The sequence below is a fragment of the Chiloscyllium plagiosum genome, chromosome 33, assembly GCF_004010195.1.
Source record: "Chiloscyllium plagiosum isolate BGI_BamShark_2017 chromosome 33, ASM401019v2, whole genome shotgun sequence".
NCBI lineage: Eukaryota > Metazoa > Chordata > Chondrichthyes > Orectolobiformes > Hemiscylliidae > Chiloscyllium > Chiloscyllium plagiosum.
In genome coordinates, this window is record NC_057742.1 from 4,124,263 (window position 1) to 4,133,408 (window position 9,146).

The window sequence follows — 9,146 nt, forward strand, 5'->3', positions numbered from 1 at the left end:
CCAGTCGCAAACCGCCGCTCCCCGTAACGCGCCTCCCCATTGGCCGGTCCACACGCGCAGTCTGTTCCGCCTGATTGGCTCGTCTATACGTCAGTCGCACAAAGCCGTCGCCAAGTGGCCAGACAGCACCACGCCCCCCACGTCCTGCTCCACTCACGCAATCAACCACTATCTAATGTGACCTCCCATTGGCCCGTAGATGCCCAGGCAATCCAATGCCCGATCGGATTGGCGGATGTCGCCAGGCGCAGCGCGAGCGCGCTTGTTCCGCTTTCCTACTGGCCCGCCACTACTTCCCGACTCTATCTAATGCGGTTTTTCATTAGTCAGTAGCGCGGATATCCAACGCATTCCTCGATTGGTGTATGTCATCATATACCGCCAAACGGTTGTCTTAACTAACACGATCTCTCATTGGTTTGTGACGCCAGGGCACTGTAATCTATCCATTGCCATTTCCGATTGGTGGATCGCGTTTGCCACTAACCGTGCGTATCACAGCCCGTCAACGGCAGCTGGGCGTTATCTTACACGACCTCCGACTCGTCTTTCGCGTCAGTCAATGCCCACTGCCGTTACATCCCTACTGCCTATCTAAATAGACTCCTGATTGGTTAAGCGCGTGCGCCAGTGGCCTGGGACGTTACAGCTCTTCACCGGCCGCCGCCTGATGTTATTCAAGGTGACCCCTGATTGGCTGAGCCGCTCTTGTCTTTGCTCTCGGCCGAATTTCGAATATTGCCCGCTCCGACCTTGAGGCTGTTTCCAGGGAGGGTTATGTCTCTCTCTCCAACCCCTTTTCTTACTTCCCCCGCCCTGGGGCTGCCTCCAACCTTAATCCAACTTTACCGCCTGCCCTGAACTCTGGAACATTTTCTCTGCGAATCAGACCGACCACTCCGGGAGCGAATCGTAAAGAGTTTCTCCACGAAAGGTGTCCGGAGAAAATCGTTCTTTTTTTTCAGTACGTGTGGTTTACCTTCGCGGCCTAAATTAACATAGGGTGCGGTTGACGAGTGTAAAATTTGAGGGCACTACTTTGAGGAGGCGGAGGGAGACGCGGCTGTTGTTGGTGAGTGAGGCGGTTCCAGTTTGTATTTCCCGCCGTTTCCAGGGAGGGGGCAGCAGCAGCAGCTTCTACTGACTATGGATCCCCATTACCGACTTCCATTGACCATGGATCCCCATTACCAACGTAGAAATGTACAGCATAGAAACAGATCCTTTGGTCTAACTCGTCCCTGCCGACAAGATATTCTAACTTAATCTAGTCTCATTTGGTCCATATCCCTCCAAACCCTTCCTATTCATATACCCATCCAGATGTCATTTAAATGTAATTGTACCAGCCTCCACCACTTTTCTGGCAGCTCATTCCATACACACCCTCTATGTAGAAAAAGTTGTCCCATAGGTCCCTTTTATATCTTTCCCCTCTCACCTTAAACCTATTCCCTATAGTTCTGGACTTCCCAACTCAGGGAAAAAAACTTTGTCTATTTATCTTATCCATGCCTGTCATAATTTTATAAACTGTATAAAGTCACCCCTCAGCCTCTGATACTCTAGAGAAAATAGCCTCAGCCTCTCCCTATAGCTAAATTTCTCCAACCCTGGCACTATCCTTGTAAATCTTTTCTGAACCCTTTCAAATTTCACAAATCCTTCTGATAGGAAGGAGACCAGAACCACATGCAATATTCCAAACATGTATTGACCATGGCCACCGTTGCCAACCTCTGTCCAAAACAGATCTGCTCAGCATTGCAATGCTGCCTCCTGAAACCACAAATTATTGCAAACATTTCCTCCTATTAGCATCCTTCTTTGAGCTGCTTCACAAGATGCCTTTAATGCTATAGCAGCAGAAGGAGAAGGACAGTGGAGGTGGATTCTTGGGATAACTTGTTCCCTTGATTACCTTACTAATACATTCGTGGCTGAGATATAGGTTTTACTTCATGATCTTCCCTTACGTAAGGGGTTCAAATCTGTTCAAAATATTCTAGATGTGGTCAACTTGTACTGAATAGCTGCCTTTTGTGCTGTGAATTTATGTTTTAATGCCCTCATACAAGTGTAGTAGAAGTACAACTACATATGTGCCAACTTTTTAATACAGGTATCCATCATTCTATGCAAAGATGGTGGCAGCAGTTCTAATAATACCTTATGGAACATACTTAAATGAAGAAAAATATGGAGAATTAATTTAGTTGGAGAATCATTAAAGAATTTGCATGACACAGTGGATCAAATGGCCTTCCTGTGTGCTGTATCATTCTATGATTCTAGTTGCTGCTACAAGTCATGACCCTGCTTTGGAGAATTTTTTTAAAAAACAACGCATTGAGATTTGAGTCACAAAAAAGCCTGGCTGATTTTCCCCTTCTGATTGGAAGGGTGAAGCACTACACAAATGATTGAGTTTTTTCCTCCCCTTGTCTCATTCACTAGTTTCTAGATTTGTTACATTTTGGCACAACATTTCATAAAATTAATGAATTTGGCTCCAGTTGCAGAACTGCTGTGATATAGACGTATTGGGATCAGTGAATGGGATTCCTTTAAACAATCAGCTTCTTAAAAGCTAAAATGGATGTATTTTTTCAGAGATGATTAAATTTACTGATGCCATGTTGGATTTGAGAAAATTTAAAAAAAGATTTATTGTAATACCATCCATTGACATTTTAACAACAAAAACAGAAATTGCTGGAAAAGCTCAGTAGGTCTGGCAGCATCTGTGGCAAGAAATCAGAGTTAATGTTGTGGGCTGAATGACCCTTCCCCAGAACAGTTTCTGATTAACAGCATCCGCAGTTCTTTTGGTTTTTATTTGCTATTTTAACAGCATTTTTAATGCTGGTAGAACACCCCATGGCATTTCATAGGAGCATCATCAGACACATTTGATGCTGATTCAAAGGGGATGCCAAACAAGTGATGAAAATCTTGGTCTGTGTGGTAGATTTTAAGGCACTGGTTAGTGGAAATGGAATTCTTTAGCTTAAGATCTGCACAAGTAAAGGCAATATTTGACAGTAACAAAAAACAGAAATTGCTGGGGCATTATTGAGACAAAGCAGAGTGAATGATTCTAGTCTGGTGACTCTTGTGTGCTGAAGAAATTTCACTGGATCCGAAACATCATAATAGTTGACCTGCAACACAAATACTCACTACAAGAGCAAGTGGTGTATTCTCCGGCAATTGACTGACCTCCTGAATCTTCCATTCTTTACATCACTTACAGAAAACAAGTCAGGCATGTGATTAATACTCTCCATGTGTCTAGTCCTCTGTAGATTTCTGTATCCTTTACTCTTTCGTTCCAAGTTGTGAAATGCATTATATAGGTGCAACTCTTTCTTTTTGAAAATCTTCCTTCCTGTAACACTATTGCTTTTTTTCAGAGTCTATCCTAAAACCTGGTGTGCTGGGCAATAAGGGCTCCATAGAGTGTCTCTTTACTGAGTAAAGAAGGAAAAATTACAAACAGTTACTACACAGAAGATGGCTAGTTAATGCATTATAATTGGTAGCTAGAAAAAAGCTGTCAATTGATTTTCTAGATTTTGGTCCATAGCCTTATAGGAACAGCACTTTAAGTGAATGTCCAAATACTTTTTATGTGCAATGAGAATTTCTGCTCCCACCTTCCCAGGTCCAGTTATCATTCTTTAGGTGGGGAAAAAAAAAAGTCTTGTTAAACGGTGCAGCAGGCTTGAGGGGCTGAATGGCCAACTCCTGTTCCTATTTTTTATATTCTTATGATAAATTCCCCCCAAGCTAAATCTATACCCAGTGTTATTAATTTCTAAAATATATAGTCCTCTTGATCGAGACTCTTCAATCTTACACACCAGTTAAATCTAACTTTGTAAATATCACAGGGCATGGGTGTGTTCACTTATCCCTAATGGCCCTTGAGCAGATAATAGTGAGACACCTTGAACCATCAGTCATTGTTGTGGAGGTATTCTCACTACGGTTAGGGAGTTTCTAGGATTTTGACATGTGATGAAGCAACAGTGATATATTTCGAGGTCAAGATGGTGTGTTATAGAGTCATAGAGATGCACAGCATGGAAACAGACCCTTCGGTCCAACCTGTCCATGCTGACCAGATATCCCAACCCAATCTAGTCCCACCTGCCAGCACCCAGCCCATATCCCTTTAAACCCTTCCTATTTATATATCGATCCAGATACCTTTTAAATGTTATACTTGTATCAGCCTCCACCACTGCCTCTGGCAGCTCATTCCATAAACATTCCACTCTGTGTGAAAACGTTGTCCTTTAGTTCCTTTTTAATTTTTTCTCCTCTTGCCACAAAACCATTACTTCTAGTTCTGGACTCCCCCACCCCTGGGAAAAGACCTTCTCTATTTACCCTATCCATGCTCCTCATGATTTTAAATTTTATAAGGTCACCCCTCAGCCTCTGATGCTCCAGGGAAAATAGCCCCAGCCTATTCAGCCTCTCCCTATAGCTCAAATCCTCCAAACCTGGCAAGATCTTTGTAAATTTTTTCTGAACCCTTTCAAATTTCACAACTTCCTTCTGATTGGACGGAGACCAAAATTGCACACGATATTCCAAAAATCATCTAACCAATGTCCTGTACAGCCACAACATGACCTCCCAACTCCTATACTCAATGCTCTGTCCAATAAAGGAACGCATACCAAATGCCGCCTTCACTACCCAATTTATCTGCGACTCTACTTTCAAGGAGCTATGAACCTGGACTCCAAGGTCTCTTTGTTCAGCAACACTCCCTCAGACCTTACCATTAAGTGTATAAGTCTTGCTAAGATTTGCTTTCCCAAAATGCAGCACCTCGCATTTATCTGAATTAAACTCCATCTGCCACTTCTCATCCCATTGGCCCATCTGGTCAAGATCCTGTTGTACTGTGAGGTAACCTTCTTCACTGTCCACTGCACCTCCAATTTTGGTGTCATATGCAGACTTACTAACTATACCTCCTATTTTCACATCCAAATCATTTATATACATGATGAAAAGCAGTGGATCCAGCACCAATCCTTGTGGCTCACCACTAGTCACAGGTCTCCAGACTGAAAGGCTACCCTTCACCAACACCCTCTGTCTTCTACCTTCTTTCCAAATAGCTAGTTCTCCCTGTATTCCATGAGATCTAACTTTGCTGACCAGTCTACTATGAGGAACCTTGTCGAACGCCTTACTGAAGTCCATTTAGATCACGTTCACCACTTTGCCCTCATCAATCCTCTTCGTTACTTCCTCAAAAAACTCAATCAAATTTGTGAGATATCCCACACACACAGTCATGTTGACTATCCCTAATCAGTTCTTACCTTTCCAAATATATGTAAATCCTGTCCCTCAGGACTCCCCCCAATAGCTTGCCCACCACTGACATCAGGCTCACTGGTCTATTGTTCCCTGGCTTTTCCTTACCACCCTTCTTAAATAATGGCACCACGTTAGCCAACCTCCAGTCTGGGCACCTCACCAGTGACTATCGATGATGCAAGTATCTCAGCAGGGGGTCCAGCAATCACCTCCCTAGCTTCTTACAGAATTCTAGGCTACACCTGATCAGGTCCTGGGGATTTATTCACTTTTATCCATTTTCAGACATGCATCACCACCTCCTCCGTAATATAGACACTTTTCAAGATGTCACCATCTATTTCCCTACATTCTATATCTTCCATGTTCTTCTCCACAGTAAACACTGATGCAAAATACTCGTTTAGTATGTCCCCATCTCCTGTGATTCCACACATGGGCTATCTTGCTGATCTTTGAGGGCCCCTATCCTCTCCCTAGTTGCTCTTTGTCCTTAATATATTTATAAAATCCCTTTGGATTCTCCTTAATTCTGTTTGCCAAAGCTATCTCATGTCCCCTTTTTGCCCTCCTGATTTCCCTCTTAAGTCAACTCCTACTGCCTTTAAGGATTCACTTGATCTATCTTGTCTATACCTGACATATGCTTCCTTTTTCTTAACTAAAACCTCAATTTCTCTGGTCATCCAGCATTCCCTACACCTACCAGCCTTTCCTTTCACCCTAACAGGAACATACTGTCTCTGGTTTCTCGTTATTTAACTTCTGAAGGCTTCCCATTTTCCCGCTGTCCCTTTAACTGTGAACATCTGCCCCCAATCCACTTTTGAAAGTTCTTACCTAATACTGTCAAAGTTGGCCTTCCTCCAATTTAGAAGTTCAACTTTTAGATCTGCTCTATCCTGTTCCATCACTATTTTAAAACAAATAGCATTATGGTTGCTGGCCCCAAAGTGATCTCCCACTGACACCTCAGTCACCTGCCCTGCCTTTATTTCCCAAGAGTAGGTCAAGTTTTGCACCTTCTCCAGTAGGTACATTCACATACTGAATCAGAAATTTTTGTTGTACACATTTAACAAATTCCTCTCCATCGAAACCCTTCACACTATGACAGCCCCAGTCTATGTTTGGAAAGTTAAAATCCCCTACCATAACCACCCTGATATTCTTACAGATAACGGAGATCTGCTTACAAATTTGTTTCTCAATTTCCCTCTGACTATTAGGGGGTCTATCATACAATCTCAATAAGGTGATCATTCTTTTCCTATTTCTCAGTTCCACCCAAATAACTTCCCCCAACGTATTCCCAAGAATATCCTCCCTAACTATAGCTGTAATGCTATCCCTGAACAAAAACACTACTCCCGCTCTTTTCTTGCCCCCCCCCCCCCAATAGCATTTGTATCCTGGAATATTAAGCTGCCAGCCCTGTCTGCCCCTGAGCCATGTTTCTGGAGTTGCTGTGACATCCCAGTTCCATTCTTAACCATGCCCTGAGTTTATCTGCCTCCCCTGTTAGGCCCCTTGCATTGAAATAAATGCAGTTTAATTCATCAGTCCTACCTTGTTCTATGGTTTGTTCCTGTCTGTCCTGATTGTTTGATTCGCACTTTGTCCCAGTTGTACCAGTCTCAGATTCATCTCTTTCCTCAATATTTACGAGGAAGGAACGTTATAGTTCATGGGTCCTGATGTACTAGCTCATCTAGCCCTATACACTAGAAATTGTGGGTATGGGAGATCCTGTAGAAGAACTGGGGGAAATTCTTGGAGGTGGCACACACTGAAACCACTCTAGTTGGCACAGTAAGTATGGTGGATGGAATGCTACTATGCTTGGATTAGCTGAGCCGTACCTTTCTAAGCAAGTGGACAGTATTGGATCACACACCTGACCTTGTTATCTATAAAAAATTGGGGAGGTCAGGATATGAGTGAATAGCTGCAGAACACACCATCTGTGACTTACTCTCATTACCAATACTTATGTGGTTGGTTCAGTTATGTTTCTAGTTCAGTGGAGTCTCTCTAGATGTTGATGGTGGAATATCACAACAAAAGTGCATTTAAACATTGGGAGGTGATTACTGTTTCTCTTGTTAGAGAGTTCAAAATCACACAGCGTCAGGTCATAGTCCAACAAGTTTATTTGGCAGTACTAGCTTTCGGAGTGTTGCTCTTTCTGCAAGTAGCTAGTGGGGCAAGATCATAGGATACAGAATTTACAGTAAAAGATCAGTGTGTCATGATGTGATGTATTGAACAAACCTAGATTGCTGTCAAGTCTTTAATCATTTAGAGTGGGGATGCAGGTTTCAATTGATTAATATGTAAATCCCAGAACTACTTTCAAGTCACAGTCCCGAGATAACTTCAGGTTTTATTAAAAGGAAGTGACATCTCAGCTCAGACAAAGCATTAAAGGTGTGAGGTTAGAGTCTGTCTGTGTCCCAACCTTTAGTCCGTTTCAGAAGTAGGAATTTATAACGTCGCATTGGACTGACTGCTGAAGATTGACAAACCACCATAGCGATCGATGCAAAAATGAAACTCATGATCTAGTAGCTAATAATTATCTCAATATAAAAGTTTAGTTTTTACAATGTCCAGACCAGAAATGTCTGCAGATTATTAGAAGTTCAGAAAATTTAAGCTCTTGGTTTTGAGAGTAATTTGGAAAAAGATTCTGGCATTCATATGAAAGAAGTGGGGAGAATCTGTTAAGTTGAATCGAAAGGTCAGGTGCATAGGGATAATTTCTCCAGTTTTGAGTGTCTGCAATGGATGATGTCAGCAAAAATAATGAAACTTTAACTGTATTTTAAGGCTTTCAAACTGTATTCTATATTTATGTAATTGATTTTTTTGTGTAATAAACCTCTTGTTGAAGAAACTCTGCTGCCTGTTTCAGTTAATGACCACCACATTAACGAAAGTTTAAAAAAAATCTATTAAGCCAGGTTTCATTCTGAGATCTGATTTGGCCAGTTGGACCATCAACTAGGTTCAGGACAGAGGCTACTTGGGTATCAGGAAATGTCTAAAATGTTGTTAGTGGCTTGGAATACATGAAGATATGGAGAAATTCTGGCAGACATGGCATTTCAGGTAATGAAAAAACACAAACCATCAAGTAAACCTTCATCTTTAATTCTGATATCAGCTTTCAAAGCACTCTTTAACAGGATCTTGCCAGCTTGTGTATGACCCCTGCCCAAAAGTAATAGGCAGAATCAGTGGGAATTAATTAATAATCATGGTTGTTTGACAATCTGAATGGAGATAGATTGGGGAAGGACGTGGTGCAATAACATCTGGGTGTCCTTGTACAACAGTTGTTGCAGGTAAGCATTCAGGTGCAGCAGGTGGTAACAAAGGCAAATGGTATGATGGCCTTCATTGCGGGAGAATCCACGTACAGGAGCAAGGATATCTTGCTGCAATTGGTTGGGTTGGTTTGTCCGGGTGTCCCAGAGGGTTTGGGAGGGGGGGCGGGGTTGGGCGTGGGGGCCGCTGTCATCCGCCGTCATTTCCGCCACCTTCAAACGGACCCCACCACCAGGAATATATTTCCCTCCCCTCCCCTATCAGTGTTCTGAAAAGACCACTCCCTCCGTGACTCCCTCGTCGGGTCCACACCCCCCACCAACCCAACCTCCACTCGCAGCACCTTCCCCTGCAACCGCAAGAAATGCAAAACTTGCGCCCACACCTCCCCCCTTACTTCCCTCCAAGGCCCCAAGGGATACTTCCATATCCGCCTCAAATTCACCTGCACCTCCACACACATC